Below are 17,438 nucleotides of genomic sequence, written 5' to 3'. Positions count from 1 at the left end.
GCTTCCTCTGGTGGCACACACGCGCGTACACAGACACACACGCGCTCCGAGTCACACTTGACTAATTCAAGCACTTGGCCCATATGGAGAGAGCCACACATACCGACCAGAGTCACACCACACCACTCACAGCCACACACACCCACACCCACAGATGCCCACATATCCCGGGGCCTGACCCCTGCTCTTATCCCTGCTCCCCACCTACATGTGACACACGCATACGTGCACATATGTGAGCCAACACGCATCCTTGACCACTCAGACCGCATCCTTGTAGCTTTGGGTTTGTGAGGGGCATGGTCGCAACCACTTACTGCCAAATCTCCAAAGAAGGAGCAGAGAAAAGGAATGAAAAATAGCCAGAGGTCAAGGGAAGTTGGATAGAAGGAAGCGGGGAAAGGGAGTGAGGGGGACAGGGTAAGGAAGGGTTGGAACCGGGAGCTATGCTCAGGGATGGAGCAGAAGTCTGAGCACAGAACACAGGCCTGAGGGCTGCTCCTGTGGCTCTCACCTTTCTCCTTCCCTGCCTTCCTCCTCCTCTCTGAGAGGCCTTGGGTGGGTGGGGGGGGGGGGGGCCTTCCCTATCCAATTAACAGAGAAGGAGCAATCAAGGGGAAGTTGTTAATTTGCTGATGCTCATTAGGGGCTCTTAGCACAGAGGCTGTTGAGGTCTGATGGTGTCAGATGATGAGGAGGAGGGTGCGGGGGACCAGAATGCTGTCTCTAGTGGCTCCTTCGCTCTACTTGCAGGCTGGTGCGGCTCTGGGAGAAGGATGCTGAAAGATGTATTCCTAGGACATGGTGCCAGGCTTTAAGTTGGAAGAAAGAACCTGCAATGAGAAGAGGATGGCACATTGGAAAGAAGTTGGATAAGTTGTGAGGCATTGCGGGCGTTGAGGGTAGTGGACATGTAGGAAACCAGAGGAGGGATCTGGAGATCCCTAGTGGGAGAGTGGACTTAGGATTGTGGAGGAGGGAGGGCGAGATCCATTTACTAGAGGACTGGACACCTAGCTGCCCAAAGGAAGGGAGGATCTTCCATTCAGGTCTTGGGTTGGGGAGCTGTTCAGCAGTACCAGGCAGTACTGGAGAGTTGCCATGTCCCCGGGCAGCCACTGGGTGGCAGCACTCTCCCAGATACTTAGAATCAACTCATGGGGGCATTTGGGAGTGGGAAATCACCTGGGAGAGTCTGAGAGACCTGAGGAAGCATCGGGCAGAATCTGATTCCTGAATTCCAAATATCCTCAGGGGGAGGGGAACACCATCTTGGAGCATCTGTAATTCCCCCACCTCCTCACGCTTGCAGGCTGACTGACACATGGAGCCTCTTCAAATGGCTGCAAATTGCTTCAGTCACCTGGGATGTTACTGAGGGAGCAGCGGGGGTGGAGAGAAGGTGATGAGGTGAGGTGGAGGAAGGCGAGGACTAATTGAGGCCAACGAGCAGCCTTAGGAGAAGTCTGGGGGAAGACAGAAGGTATGAATCAGGTGAATCAGCTTCCGGGTCCCTGCCATTCATTAGCATGAGCAGGTCCCTTGACCTCTCTGGGCCTCGGTTTCCTCATCTGTAAGGCAGACATAGTATGTATTTCACAGGAGTTTTTTTTTAGGATTACTTGAGCTAATGCATGGAAAGGGCTTAAGACATTGGCATATACCTAGTAAATCCGCAATAAGTCAATAAATATTATTAGCATTAGCATTTGGCTCCAGTGGTAAAACCATCAGTGCAGCCAAATCAGGGCAGAATCTAAGGCACTGGTTCTTAACCCAAGCTGCACATTTGAATCACCTGGGGAGCTTTTAAAACTGCAGTACCAGCTGGGCGAGGTGGCTCACTCCTGTAATCCCAGCACTTTGGGAGGCCAAGGCAGGTGGATTACCTGAGGTCAGGAGTTTGAGATCAACCTGGCTAACATGGTGAAACCCCTGTCTCTACTAAAAATACAAAAATTAGCTGGGCGTGGTGGCAGGCGCCTGTAATCCCAGATACTCGGGAGGCTGAGGCAGAAGAATCACTTGAACCCAGGAGGTGGAGGTTTCAGTGAGCAGGGATTGTGCCATTGCACTACAGGCTGGGCAACAAGAGCAAAACTCCATCTCAAAAAATAAAAATAAAGATAAAACTGCAATGCTGGCCAAGTGCAGTGGCTCACGCCTGCCATCCCAGCACTTTGGGAGGCCGAGACTGGTGGATCACTTAGGTCAGGAAACCAACCTGGCCAACATGATGAACCCCTGTCTCTACAGAAAACACAAAAATTAGCCAAGCGTGGTGGTGTGCACCTGTAATCCAAGCTACTTGGGAGGCTGAGGCAGGGGAATTCCTTGAACCTGGGAGGCAGAGGTTGCTGTGATTCGATACTGCCACTGCACTCCAGCCTGGGTGACAGAGCAAACAAAAAACAAAAAACAAAACTGCAATGCAATGGCTCCACTTTAGACCAATTAAATCAGAATCTCTGGGGGTGGGGCCCAGATTGCCCCAACTTTTTTTTTAGACGGAGTTTCACTTTTGTTGCCCAGACTGGAGTGCATGGTGCGATCTCCGCTCATCACAACCTCCACTTCGCGGGTTCAAGCGATTCTCCTGCCTCAGCCTGCCGAGTAGCTGGGATTACAGACATGCGCCACCACACTCGGCTAATTTTGTATTTTTAGTAGGGACCAGGTTTCTCCATGTTGGTCAGGCTGGTCTTGAACTCCCGACCTCAGGTGATCCACTGGCCTCGGCCTCCCAAAGCGCTGGGATTACAGTCGTGAGCCACTGTGCCCGGCCCGCCCAACTTTTTGAGACCTTTAACATGTAGCCAATCTTGAGCAACATTCTTCAGAAATTATGGGTCTGAATCATGGTTTTATAGTGTCACAGGTCCCAGTCTTAGGAAGTTCTTTCCTATATACAACCTAAATTCCTCATGCTGTTGTTTCATCTTCATTTGAAAAGTGATGGGTCCTTGCACACACATATCCCCTCATCCCTACCCTGTACACTGCAGCAAACCTTCACTGAGGCTTTTCCTGGATCAAGCCCCAAGATTGGCCCTGTGGATACGGTGAGGACTGGCAGAGTCCCTGCCCTCAAAATAACCCGGTGTGAAAAGAGAGACAAACATGTTGATCAGTGACTCTAGTGCAAAAGCCAGGAGTGAAATAGAGGGCTGAGCCAGGGCTGCCAGCAGAGAGAGGCAGGGGGGCAGTCACTCTGACAGGGGTTTGTGAGGCAGGGATGAGGAAAAGAGGTTGGTGTTGGCAGGGCCTCAGTAAGGTAACACTTGAGGAGGCCACAGGCTGTGGTTAGTGTGGCATTACTTCTTTCTGCTTCTCTGACCCACCCAGCCCTTGTCCAGGGCCTGACAGGGGATCCTGGCTCCTTCAGCATCCTCCCAGCTTCTTCTCCATGCTTCGTTTTCTCTGGTCCCTGCAGTCCTTAGACCTCAGTACCCTTTATCTCTGCTGCAGACTGAGAGGGAAATGGGCCTCAAGATATTCCCTCCCTCTGCTGGCAGGAGGCATCTAGCCAGGACCCACCTAGGACTTTGGCCTTGTGCTCACCTGGATTCAAACCTCAGCTCTGTCACAGCAGTGCTGTGTGGCCCTGGGCAAGTAACCTAGCTTGTCTGAGTCTTGCTTTTCACCAGAAACCATAAAACCCAGCGAATCACCAGAAACCATAAAACCCAGCGAATGCCCACGCTGTTGAAACAATGTGTGTCTGGCAAACAGTAGGGGGTGTTCCATCAATAGTAGCAAGCATTATGATCCTCCCTGAAAGGCTGATGGGGGCAAATTCCCCATGGATGCTTCCCTTGCAGATGGCCCCATCTGCTCTAGGTGCAGAAGCGCCCTCCAGCCTCTCAGAGATGGGTGAAGAGGGAGGGTAAAGGGGGAACAAAGCCCCCTGGGATTTCCAGGCAGCTCTTCTCCGCTCCCCCGTGCGTGAAATCACACGAGCCCCAATCTGTCTGCATCCACTTCATCTGCCGGCTCAGCAAATGCAGAGACAATTAAGGAGTTAATTAGCACACATTGGGAAGGGGCTGGGGACCTAAGGCTGATGGGACCCAGCAACACAGCCTCCCCCACCCTCCACACTCCACGTTGCCCGTGCCCCCATAACCCTCATCTTCTCCACTACTTTCTCTTTTTGCTGGTCCAAATCCTCCTCTTACCCCACTCCCACACTTATCTGCTATCCTCACCCACGCTTTCTCCCCCACCCTATGCATCCTGTCTCTTTTCTTCTCTCATTCCTCTCTCTAATCTCCTCTCTCCTCCTCCACTCAGCTTTTCTCCCTTTTCCCACTCAAGTTTCTGTCTTCTTCATCCTTCAGGGACTCACCCTCTTCTCCTCCCCTCTTCCTTCTTCTAATCTAGCCCCCTCTTCACTCTCCATCTCTTCTCCCTTTCCCATTCAGCACCTTTCTCTCTCCAACTTAAATGTGGGTCTCAACAAATGTGCCTTGTCCACTGGTTCATGAACATAGGTCTCTATATCTGCTACAGGAGTCGATGGGTTCAAGGTTGCCTGTCAGGCAGGTGTCTGCCTCTGCAATTCTGAAGGAGTGCCCTCTGGTCCTCACCATCTCCCAGCACCTCTCCTTCCTGTCTCAGGCTCTCTTTCTTGTGCCAGTTCATCTCTCCCCCCATACTGCTGCCTCTGTCTGGGTCTCAGCAGTTTGTCTGCACATCTAGGACCATGCTGAACCCTTCTTTTTTCTCCCCAGTTAGGGTGGTGGGGGTAGCAGATGACCACCTTTCCTCTATGACACATTACAATTTGTGTGTCAACATGTCATTTGGAGAGTCAAGACTTTAGAAGGAAAGGATCATTAAAAAGACAATAGGCCAGGCACGGTGGCTTACACCTGTAATCCCAGCACTTTGGGAGGCTGAGGTGGGTGAATCACTTGAGGGCAGGAGTTGGCCAACATGGCGAAACCCCATCTCTACTAAAAATACAAAAATTAGCTGGGCATGTTGGCGGTTGCCTATAATCCCAGCTATTCAGGAAGCCGAGGCATGGAGAATTCCTTGAACCTGGGAGGCAGAAGTTGCAGTGAGCCGAGATTGGGCCACTGCACTCCAGCCTGGGAGACAGAGGGAGACTCCGTGGAGAGAGAGAAAGAGAGAGGTGGAGAAATCGGAGCCAAGGCAGAGCTTCAAAGGGCAGATGGACACACAATATGGAGTGAGAGGGAGGAATGAAGACAGAGATTGAGAGGATAGAAGAGAGAAAGAAGGGTAGGTAAGGAGAGATGGAAAGATAGAGACTTTGAGATAGGAAGAGACTGTTAAGGTCCTTCCCTGCTTTCAAATTCTGGGTCTTTGAGAACAAGCAAGAAAGGAGAGAAACAAAAGGTTCACATCTTGCCTAGGTTTATTTCCTCTCCCAGGAAACTTCACAGGTTATGTCCCCACCCTAGCACTGACCCCCGCTTCCTCCAGACACCATCTGCTTTCTCTGTTTTGGGGACTCTGGCTGCCCTGGGAATAGATCTGTCCTCTGTCCTCTTCTTGCACCCCCTCAAGTCGGGGTGCTCCCCCAGAGCGAGCAGCAGCTGTCTTGACTACCAGAGGAGGGGAGCGAGGAGGGATGTGGCTGAGACAGGCGGTGCGAGTGGAATTCGTCCAGGTCCAAACACGGCCCGCTTTTGGTAGGTGCATTGTATTCAGGGCACCCTCAGGCGGGACTGGCTCTCCAGCTCTGGGGTGCCGGGACCTGGCCTGAGCCTGGCAATTGTAGTCTCTCAATAGCGTTTAATGAGTTGTATAATGAGCACCCCAGCGGGGGCTCAGGCTGGGTCTGGGCTTCCCAGGGCCTGGGGACACCTTCTTGTCCTGCATCCGTTGGCTCTTCAAGGCGCTTGTGTCTCTGAGCTGTCCCCCAGCTAAGTACAGTCCTCCCTTCTCCCCATTCCCCATAGGAAGACCCCTCTACGGCTAGCCGGCTGCCCTTCCCCACGGACCCGCCTCCCACCCTACCCAGGCCCCTCTGGAAGGCGCAATCTCAGCGCCCAGGGCGGCCGCTGAGCCGGAGGAGGCAGTGCCGGTGAATAATTCATGGGGCTGGGAGGCCCTTATCTCCCTGGCCGGCCCCACCCGGGGCCCCGGCGCTGGGCCGCCGTCCCGCGGCTCCCCGCTTTATCTCGACGCCCAGCTTGTAATGCAGCCCGCCATATCACAGGCAGAAGGGGAGATTAATTTTCTGGTTTTGCATGGGCGGGGAGGGGGAGGGGGCGAGGGGAGGTGCTGGGGAGCAGAAGCTGGGATCTTTCCGATTTCAGACTCCAGCGGCTTAATCCTCTCCCAGGCCTGCAGGAAGGGGAGGCAAAGGGTGTTGCAAGCCAAATTTCATCATCAGCGGCAGCCCCAACAGAGGGAGGAGGCGGCGAGGGGCAAACAGACGGGAGAGGGAGCGGCGCTGGCTCAGAAAGGGGAGTTGTTTGGAAACAGGGTAATAGGCGGCCCTCTCAGCCTCGGCTCACAGGCGGCTCAGCTTGTCAGGAGCTGGAACTCGAGGCCGTGTGGAGTGTGCACGTGGGCTCATGTATGTGCACACACAGGAGCTCCGGGCACACAGGCATACCTCTTTGGGAACTGACACCAGGCTGGTGTCTACTGCACCTCGCACAGTGCCTGGCACAGAATAGACTAAAACAGCAATGTTGACTGACTGAGGGGCTAAATGTCGGGGAATGTTGATGAGCTGAGCACACACAGCTCCACATGCTCCTGGAATCTGGCGCTGCCGTCTTCTTGCCATCTGCTTGGTGGACCCTGGCACGTGCAGACTGCTGGCTGCCTTGGCTTTCTATGCTCTCGTGGTCTACACAGGTCGGTGAGGGTGGCCTGGGAAACCTGCAGGTTCCTGCCTTTTCTGCTTGGATGACACAACTACCCAGAGCTAGTGAAATCCACCATCCGTTAGCTGAGCACCTGTTACATGCCAGGCCTTGAGCCAAGCAGCCCTGTGTTTCTCAAGATCAATCAGAAGTGGGTCCTGCCTTCAAGGAGCTTATGGCTCAGCAGGGATGACCAGACACATAGGTAATTGACTGATGCAAGAAAGAATGTGATGCTTGCCAGGAATGAGGTACTAATAAAGTGTTCAGAGGCAGGGGAGAGTTGTTCTTGCTTGTTCTCAAGAACAAGAGAGTTGGAAAGTTGGAGTTCAATATCCATGAAAGGATATTGGAAAAAAGGGTTTTTGAGATGGGTTTTGAAGGATGATAGGAGTTTGAACTGGATGTAACGGCATGGGAGGGAGGCAAGGCGTTTCAGGTGGAGAAATAGTATGAAAAAAATGATGATGATGGGGGACCAGGGTGAAGCACAGGAAGGAATTTAATCTGTCTGGTGGGCTGGAGGTGGCAGGGAATAGTGAGCACCAAGGCTGGGAAGCAGGAAGAGGTGAGGACATAAAGTGTGGAGGAACTTGGATTTGCCCTGGGGTCACTGGAGAGCAATTAAAGGGTTTTGAGCAGGAGTTGGCATGATCAAGGTAGTATTGGGATATGATAAAGATAGCCAACATTTATTTAGCAAGTATGTAGCACTGTAGTAAGTGCTTCAGAAGGAGTTATTAAATCCTCACAGCCACCTTCTTAGGCAGTATCATCCCATTTTATAGATGAGGAAATAGAGTCACAGAGATGCAAACAATAGAATGGGGATCAATTGAAGACTCAGAAATTAGAGACAGGAAGCTTAGGATAAATTCTTTAACATCCCAGGTGCTTTTAGTATGGAAAGGCATATTATTTTTTGTACTTTGATGTCCAATTCATTAATTTCTATTCAACTTTCTCCAAATAGTCCCATATTATTTATACAACCGATAAATCAAAAACTCACAAATTAGCCAGGTACGGTGGCTCATGCCTGTAATCCCAGCACTCTGGGAGGCCGAGGCGGGCAGATCACCTGAGGTCAGGAGTTCGAGACCAGCCTGGCCAACATGGAGAAACCCCATCTCTACTAAAAATACAAAAAGTAGTCAGGCATTGTGGCAGTCAACTGTAATTCCAGCTACTCAGGAGGCTGAGGCAGGAGAATCGCTTGAACTAGGGAATGGGAGGTTGCAGTGAGCTGAGATCGTGCCACTGCACTCCAGCCTGGGTGACTGAGTGGGACTCTGTCTCAAAAACAAAAACAAAAACAAAAACCCACAAATTTAGCATGTTATATTTCCTCAAATATTTAAACATTGTTTGCAAATGAAATTAAACATCAAACTCTTCATAAATCTATCCGTCTTTCTTTCTTTCTTTCTCTCTCTCTTTCTTTTTCTTTCTTTCTTTCTTTTGACAGTATCTTATTCTGTTGCCCTGTCTGGAGTGCAGTGGCACAGTCATAGTTCACTGCACCTTGAACTCTTGAGCTCAAGCAATCCTCCCTCCTCAGCCTCCCAAGTAGCTAGGATTACAGAAGTGTGCCACCACTCTTGGTTAATTTTTGTTTTATAGGACCAGGTCTTGCTGTATTGCCCAAGTGGGTCCCAAACTCCTGGTCTCAAGCAATCCTCCTGCCTCAGTTTTGCTTAAAAACTTTAAACACCGGCCGGGCGTGGTGGCTCATGCCTATAATCCCAGCACTTTGGGAGGTTGGGGCAGGTGGATCACCTGAGGTTGGGAGTCAGAGACCAGCCTGACCAACATAGAGAAACCCCGTCTCTACTAAAAATACAAAATTAGCCAGGCATGGTGGTGCATGCCTGTAATCTCAGCTACTTGGGAAGCTGAGGCAGGAGAATTGCTTGAATCGGGAGGCGGAGGTTGCGATGAGCTGAGATAGTGCCACTGCACTTCAGCCTGGACAACAAGAGCTAAACTCTGTCTCGAAAACAAACAAACAAAAGGCTCTAAATACCTTTAAAAGCAGACAAAACATGCAACAGTACAATTATTGAAAAAAGTCCACCCACCCATTATGAAAACAATTTCATGAATTTAAATTTCTCTGTTTAATATTTCTAAGATTACATTCTTTATTCTTATTCTTTTTCTTTCAGAGATAGGATTTTTTTTCTGACAAACTAGGGAGTAGAGGTTTACCTCCTCCAACAGTCTGAGACTGCAGAAGGGGTTGATTGGAGATGGTTTGGGACCAGGCACACAAATCCTGGCAGGGTGGGGCTTCCAAGGAGATTCTCTGGGAGTTCATTATGCAGCTCTTCACCTATTTCATCAGAAATTGTCCTCTTTATGTTCATACCAATCATAGGTTCTAGTTTTGTGTGCGTGTGACTCTAATCTTTTCTCCAAATAATTCTAGTTTTGAGTACCTTATCTTTACAGCACAGCCCACCACGTAACCACTGTTCTGAGTGGAGCCTGGTCTGGTTCACTTAAGTCGAAAGCCCTTGGTCAATTGGTTAACTGGAACTACATCCCTTCCTTCTCATCAGCTGCTAAGACCTACAATATTGTCAGCTAGGGCGCTGAAGCAAGGGGCTAAGACGTGGTATTAAGAGCTCGAATTAGGGCAGTGGCAATGGAAAGAAAAAGGAAATGACAGTTTTCAGACACTCCATGAAGGCAAAATTGACTTCTATTAAATGGGGGATAATAGCTTGCCTCATAGAATCAAATGAAAACACGTGTGAAGCCCTTTGTACCTTATAAGCCCCATTAAGTCCTGGTTGTTTCTGCTTTTGTTATGTTACTATTATGAGACTGCCAAGGATGAAACTTTCGGGGTTTCATCCAAATTTAAGGGGTGAACGGAAAGGGGAGGCAGGTAAGAGGCTGAAAGACAAAGAGACCTGAGAAAGATTGGCCAAAGACATGGGAGAAGAACTGGAGAGGAGGCATGTCCCATAGGCCGAGAGTGTGGGAGGCAAGGGAACAGTTACAAGTGTGTGACAGAGGCCCAGGAGGGAGGTGGTGAAGACCTGAACTAGGTGGGAACCGTCTGGGTGTGTCAGGATGTCTCTTGGGACACACCTGGGCTGTAGGTCATAGTGGTTGATGAAACGAAGGAATATCTTAGAGGGAACTGCAGATGGTGGCTGACTGGACACATTGATGAGGGCTGGCAATTGTTAAGTTTTTGTACCTGAGGCCTGGCCAGATTCAGAAGAGGAAGGTTGGGGTGGCCCTAGGTTCCTACAATGCACAGAAAATAAGGCACCCTATTGTGACTAGGCTTGATTCTCCTTTGCAAACAGAAACTACTGTCTCAGCCATGTGGCCCTCAGTCTTCTAGTGCAGTGAGCATCTTCCACTCAACCTCCACCCTTTTCCTGGGAAGCAGAATTATATGAGTTTCTTTTTTTCTTTGTTTTCTTTTTTTTTTTTTAAGACAGGGTTTCACCATGTTGGTCAGGCTGCTCTTGAACTCCCGACCTCAGGTGATCCGCCCGCCTTGACCTCCAAAGTGCTTGGATTACAGGCATGAGCCACCTCGCCCAGCCGAGTTTCTTTTTCTCTTTTTCTTTTTTTTTCTTTTGAGGCAGGATCTCACACTGACACACAGGCTGGAGTGCAGGGGCACAATCACGGCTCACTGCAGCCTCCACCTGCCAAGCTGAGGTGATCTTTTCACCTCAGCCTCCTGAGTAGCTGGCTACAAGCCCATGCCACCACACCTGGTTAATTTCTGTATTTTTTGTAGAGATGGTATTTCATCATGTTGTCTAGGCTGGTCTTGAACTCCTGAGCTCAAGGGATCTGCCTGTCTTGGCTTCGAAAAGTGTTGGGATTATAGGTGTGAGTCATGCCCAACCTATTTTTTTTTCTAGTATAATATTTATCTTAAAAATTTTGGCCAGGCATGGTGGCTCCTGCCTGTAATCCCAGCACTTTGGGAGGCCAAGGCAGGTGGATCACTTGAGGTCAGGAGTTCGAGACTAGTCTGACCAACATGGTGAAACCTCTTCTCTATTAAAAACACAAAAAAGGCTGGGTGCAGTGGCTCAGGCCTGTAAGCCCAGCACTTTGGGAGGCCGAGGCAGATGGATCACGAGGTCAGGCATTAGAGACCAGCCTGTCCAACATAGTGAAACCCCGCCTCTACTAAAAACACAAAAAATTAGCTGGGCATGTTGGCAGGCACCTGTAATCCCAGCTACTCAGGAGGCTGAAGCAGGAGAATCACTTGAACCTGGGAGGTGGAGGTTGGAGTGAACTGAAATTGGGCCATTGCACTCCAGCCCAGGCAACAATGCGAGACTCCATTTCAAAAAAAAAAATTAGCTGGGCATGGTGGTGCGTACCTGTAATCCCAGCTACTCCGGAGGCTGAGGCAGAAGAATCGCTTGAACGTGGGAGGTGGAGTTTGCAATAAGCCAAGATCATACCACTGTGCTCCAGGCTGGGCAACTGAGCGAGACTCCGTCTCAAAACAAACAAACAAAAAACCAAATTGGTATAAATTGCAAGGTTATCTATGTCAGTGTTAACCTTTTCCCCCTTTCCCCCCCTTATTTATGTATGTATTTGAGACAGGGTCTCTCTGTGTTGCCCAGGTTGGACTTGAACCCCTGGGCTCAAGGGATCCTCTCATCTCAACCTCCTAAGTAGCTAGGATTACAGGCATGTGTTTATGGAACTGGATGGTCCAATCCATCTTTCACCTTTATCATTTAACAGATGAGGATACTGAGGCCAGAGACCATCACAGGCATAATTAGTGACAAAACCAGGATTAGAATCCTGGTCTGTTGACTCCTTGTCTAATATCTTTTACTCCTGGTGACACTACTGCAAGAGGACTTGGCCCCCGTAGTACCCGTTATCATCTGGCTGCCTGAAGAGACTTTGCTATTAATTAGTCCTTATTGTGCAGGGCATGGCGGCTCGTGCCTGTAATCCCAGCACTTTGGGAGGCCAAGGTGGGTAGATCACGAGGTCAGGAGACCTGCGTGACCAACATGGTGAAACCCTGTCTCTACTAAAGATACAAAAATTAGCTGGGTGTGGTGGTGTATGCCTGTAATCCCAGCTACTCAAGAGGCTGAGGCAGGAGAATTGCTTGAACCTGGGAGGCAGAGGTTGCAGTGAGCCAAGATCGTGCCACTGCACTACAGCCTGGGCAACAGAGTGAGACTCCATCTCAAAGAAAAAAAAAATTAGTCCTTATTATGGCTTGCCAGGCCTAAAAGCCCTTGCATTGGGGTCTTATTAAGGGACTTGGTGGTGATCATTGCAGGGAAAAGGCTTCAGAAAAGATGAGCCCTAGCTGGTTGTGGTGGCTCATGCCTGTAATCCCAGTACTTTGGGAGGCCAAGGCAGGTGGATCACGAAGTCAGGAGTTTGAGACTAGCCTGGCCAATGTGGCGAAACCCCATCTCTATTATTAAAAATACAAAAAATTAGTCGGGCGTGGTGGTAGGTGCCTGTAGTCCCAGCAACTCGAGTGGCTGAGGTAGGAGAATTGCTGCAACCCTGGGGGCAGAGGTTGCAGTGAGCCGAGATTGCACCACTGCACTATAGCCTGGGCAACAAGAGTGAAACTTCTTCTCAAAAAAAAAAAAAAAAAAAAAAAAAGATTACCACTTTCTGTGCTTATCAAAAACAGGGGTGGGCCAGGCACAGTGGCTCAGGCCTGTAATCCCAGCACTTTGGAAGGCCGAGGCAGGTGGATCATTGGAGGTCAGGAGTTCGAGACCAGCCTGGCCAACATGGTGAAGCCCTGTCACTACCCAAAATACAAAAATTAGCTGGGCGTGGTGGTGGGTGCCTGTAATCCCAGCTACTCAGGAGGCTAAGGCAGGAGAATTGCTTGAATCCAGGAGGCAAAGGCTGCAGTGAGCCAAGATCGCACCACTGCACTCCAGCCCCAGCCTGGGTAATACATCAAGACTCTGTCTCAAAACAAACAAACAAAACAAAAAACTTGGGGTGATGTTGGGGGGATTTCAAGAAATAGGAGATCATCAGAAGTAGGGAGAATTAGAGGTAGGACATGGAGGCCGGGACTAGAGTGGATGGGCTCCCATGGGCTCAGTGAAGCTCTGATCTAAAGCCTACGTGAAGGACTGAGAGAGGGAAGATAAGGTGATGGTGGGGTGGGCGGTGTCTACAGTGGTGTGGCAGACCAAGTATCTGGGGTTCAGTATAGATTAGGGTAGATGGCTTTATCCAAGTTGAAAGAACCACAGTCCAGCCCCTAAACTGGCAGCACCTTTCCATCTCCCCTGGGCCTCTGACCACATTTTTCCCATCCACCCTTGGAGAGCTGGAGGTAATTGCTCTCCATTTGGCCGTTACTTAACTTATTAATTGTCTGAAAGAGAAGAGCACCCTGGAGTGGGAGTGATTGGCAGAGAAAGCAATGGGTTGCGAGGACTCTAGGGGAATGGCTGCGGGCCTGGACCTGGAATGGGGCTAGAACAACTGTGGGGGAGAGTGGGTCTCGTATATCTGGCTCTGGCCAAGTGAATGCCCCTGCTCAGATCCAGTTTGAAGGAACCACTTTTCAATTCTAGTAGGGTACCAATGCTTTCACTCTCAAATACCCTGGCATCCCTGATCTAATCACCACTCTCCACCTTCTCTACTGTCATCATCACCGCCACTGCCATTGTGGTAGGCAGCCTCTAAGATGGCTCACAGTGACCCCCGCCACCTGGCATTCATGCCCTTGTGCAGTCCTATCCCTTTGAGTGTGGGTTGTATTTAATGACTCACTTCTAGTGAATAGACTTCAGCAGAGGTGATGGGATGTCACTTCACGATTAGGCTACATAAACCCCGTGGCTTCCGTCTTGGCCATGCTCTCACTTGCCCTGAGGAAAGCTAGCTGCCATGTTGTCAGCTATCCCATGGAGAAGCCCACATGGCAAGGAATTCAGGAAGACCCCAGCCCAACACTCATCAAGGTCCAAGAGCCTAAAACGGACTGAATCCTGCCAACAATCATGTGTGTGAACTTGGAAGTAGGTTGCTTCCAGTTGAGATAACAGATGAAGCTACAACCCCGGCCGACATCTCAGTAGCAGCTTTGTGAGAGCCCTGAGCCAGAGGCACCCAGCCCTAAGCCATGCTCAAATTTCTAACCTATGTAAACTGCAAGGTTATAAATGCATGTTGTTTTAAGCTCCTAAGTTTTTGGGGTAATTTGTTATGCAGCAATGGGATAACTAATAGAGCCACCATCACCACCGCCATCTTCAAATTCACATCATCAATATCACCATCATCACTCCCATCGCCACCATGCTCTCAAACTTACCACAAAAACTGCCATCACAGCATCACCACCATCACCACCGCTACTTCATACTTAAATATGGATCCCATCATGAGCATCATCACCACAGTCATCAATAGTAGCTGCAAAATTCTTCCTAGTATCCAGTATGTGCCAGACCTTATGTAAGCCCCAAGGTTATGAAGAGACAAAAGACATAGTCTGTGCCCTCAGAGAATCAGCTGGGGATTCTAGTTAAGAGATTAGGACACATTCAGATAAAGTGAATGGTAAGGCCGGGTGCAGTGGCTCATGCCTGTAATCCTAGCACTTTGGGAGGCCAAGGTGGGCAGATCACTTAAGGTCAGGAGTCTGAGACCAGCCTGGACAACGTGGTGAAACCCCATGTCTACTAAAAATACAAAAAATTAGCCGGGCATGGTGGCAGGCACCTATAATCCCCGCTACTAGGGAGGCTGAGGCAGGAGAATCTCTTGAACCTGGGAGGCAGAGGTTGCAGTGAGCCAAGATCGCGCCACTGCACTCCAGCCTGGGTGACAGAGTGAGACTTTGCCTCAAAAAAAAAAAGAAAAAGAAAAAAGTGGTAAGTTAAGGAAGCCTATGCTTATTGCCACTGTGGGTCAGGGTGGGAGGGAAGGCTTCATGGAGGAGGGGTCCCCAAATCCAGGGGATCATGGAGATTTGGCTAGGCAGAGGAGGAAGGGAAAGACATGAGTCAGCCTGAGGCTTCAGGTGAAAAATGAAGTGAGGAGCTCTAGCCAGAGGGAAGGCCAAGCAGGAGAGCAGTGAGAGATGAGGTTGGAACCAGAAAAGAAGCATATGGAGGTATAATGCATTATACATTTGTGCATGACCCTATACTTTCCAGAGCAGTCTCTGTGCCATCCTCTTTAACAGATGAGAAAACTATGGTTTAGAGCAGTTTAAAGATCTGTCCAGTTTCCAGCTCAGGCCTGGGGAGACAGGCCTGGGGCTGAGGCCTCCAACTCTCTGCTCCAATGGGAGGCAGTATGGAGCGATGGGATCCATCCAACCTGAGTCTCAGTTCCTCCAGCTGGTAACAACGGGCAATTATTCAACTGCCACATCCACTATACCTACTACCTCTCAGGCTGTTGTATGGGCCAGAGAGATGAAAAACACTTCATATATCTGCATGGTGCTTGGCACATGGCAGCCTGCTCACTCCATCACCAGCCTCCATCCACCGTCTCCTCTCTATCACCTTGTCCACTTACTGGAGGCTGGGTGGAAGTTGTCTCGTTCTGTATCCAGGCAGGCCTGCCACCCTGCACCACTCCAGGGGGCACCATTCACAGGAGACAAGAGGGTAGGGGGAGTTAGGAAGGACACACTATGACCAACTGCCTCTCAAACCTCCCCCTCCAGAATGTCTTTCAGGATTGGTCTGAGGAGAGTTGACACCTCCTCCTCTCAGTTCAGCATTGTTTGTCCAAGAAATTGCCCTCTCTCCTTTCCCAGACAGACTGTGCCCTCACCCCACTTCGGGAGGCAGGGCTCAGAACTGGGATCCTAAGACAAGAAGGAACCCTATGAATCCGTGTCCAGGCCCAGCCTTCAGCCAGGGAACACACCAGGAATCTCAATGTCTTTTTTGTTTGTTTGTTTTTGAGACGGAGTCTCCCTCTGTCGCCAGGCTAGAGTACAGTGGTACAATCTTGGCTCACTGCAAACTCTGCCTCCTGGGTTCAAATGATTCTCCTGCCTCAGCCTCCTGAGTAGCTGGGATTACAGGCATGTGCCACCACGCCCGGCTAATCTAATTTTTGTATTTTTAGTAGAGATGGGGTTTCACCATGTTGGCCAGGATGGTCTTGATCTCTTGACCTCGTGATCCGCCCATCTCAGCCTCCCAAACTTCTGGGATTACAGGCATGAGCCACTGCACCCAGCCGAATCTCATTGTCTTGTAAGTGGACAATGCTATTGGTACGATTGTTTATAACTTTCATATCTCTGGCTTTGTTGATACTCACTATTACCTTAGGGCGCAGGCCTTACATTTGCGTCATCCTCATTTTATAGATGAATAAACCACAGTTCAGAGGTTAAATGATGTTGCCCAGGATCAGTGAAGCGGCGAGTGGCTGAGCCTCCGCTAGGGTCTAGGCCACCGAATGCAGTGTTCTCTCCCCCACCCACGCTGCCCCAAGGCTTAGAGAGTTTCAGTGACTTGAACGAAATCCCTGCACTTGGAAGCTGTAGGGGGGTTAGAACCCAGGCCTCCTCTCCAGTCCCCAGAGCAGTGTTCTTTCTGCACCATCACCCTGCACTGGGTAGAAAAACTGCTGCGGGGAAACAAGTTTGGCAGTTGAGAGGGAGAGAGGAGGGGCGGGGAGGAGGAGGGAGCTTGGGCCCTGCTGGTGACTGCGGAGGATGGGGTCAATATAGAGATGGGAGGGTTGGGACACCAGGGTCCCCAGGTAGCGGGGCCTGGGACCAGTCCTCCTCACTACGTCAGGCCTGGGGCTGCAAGCTGCCAGTGCTCTTCCATCAAGACCCCCGGAGAGCCTGAAATCAAATATTCCTCCTCCCCTGCTCAGGCAGCCTTATTGCCATTGACAGTAAATGTATTGCTCTAATCTTTTCTCATTTTGCCAGGATGGGCTCCATTCTGACCTCCCTCCCAGCCTTGAAGGCTTCACAGAGGCAGGAGGGAGGCACGGAGGAGCAGGAGGAATGAGATGGGAGGGAGGTGCAAGGGGTGGGCTGTAAATGGGGCAGCTGCAACGATTCCAGGTTTCATATGTCCTTGTCTCTAGAAGGCTGGAAGAGACTTTGAATTTGGAGGAAGTCAGCTTCTCTGCATTCCCTGAATGAGGGTTTCCCTGGAAGGCAGATGGGAAAAGCTTGGTAGGCAGTAAGGAAGCAGGCCCTGGGGCCCCGGAGAAACAGACCAGGCTGGGTATGTGGGGGCAAATGCTGGAACCAAAATTCCAAGCTTGGGAGACTGTCCTGTTGAGAAAGGGGGTAGGTAGGGTGCATGCACCCTCTCCAGAGTGGCTGGCCTGCCCGCCTGTCCTGCTGTCCTCTGCCACCTAGGGAAGCCTTGCCAGCATGAACAGCCCTGCTCTTCTGGCTGCCTCCACTTCTGGCCTTGTCTTCTGGGGAGCACTCACTTGGCAAACCTCAGACAGGCACTGTGGGAGAATCGGAGGTGTGGGAGGGTGGGAGGAAGAATCCTGGGAGGCACAAGGCCTGGGGGACAGGGATGGTGCCTACAGCCCACGCAAGGGGTGGAGGGGAGTTAGGGC

Source organism: Aotus nancymaae, unplaced genomic scaffold, assembly GCF_030222135.1.
Source record: "Aotus nancymaae isolate 86718 unplaced genomic scaffold, 86718_ANA_hifiasm-v0.15.2.pri h1tg000016l, whole genome shotgun sequence".
Classification (NCBI taxonomy): domain Eukaryota; kingdom Metazoa; phylum Chordata; class Mammalia; order Primates; family Aotidae; genus Aotus; species Aotus nancymaae.
This window is presented reverse-complemented; position numbering follows the sequence as displayed.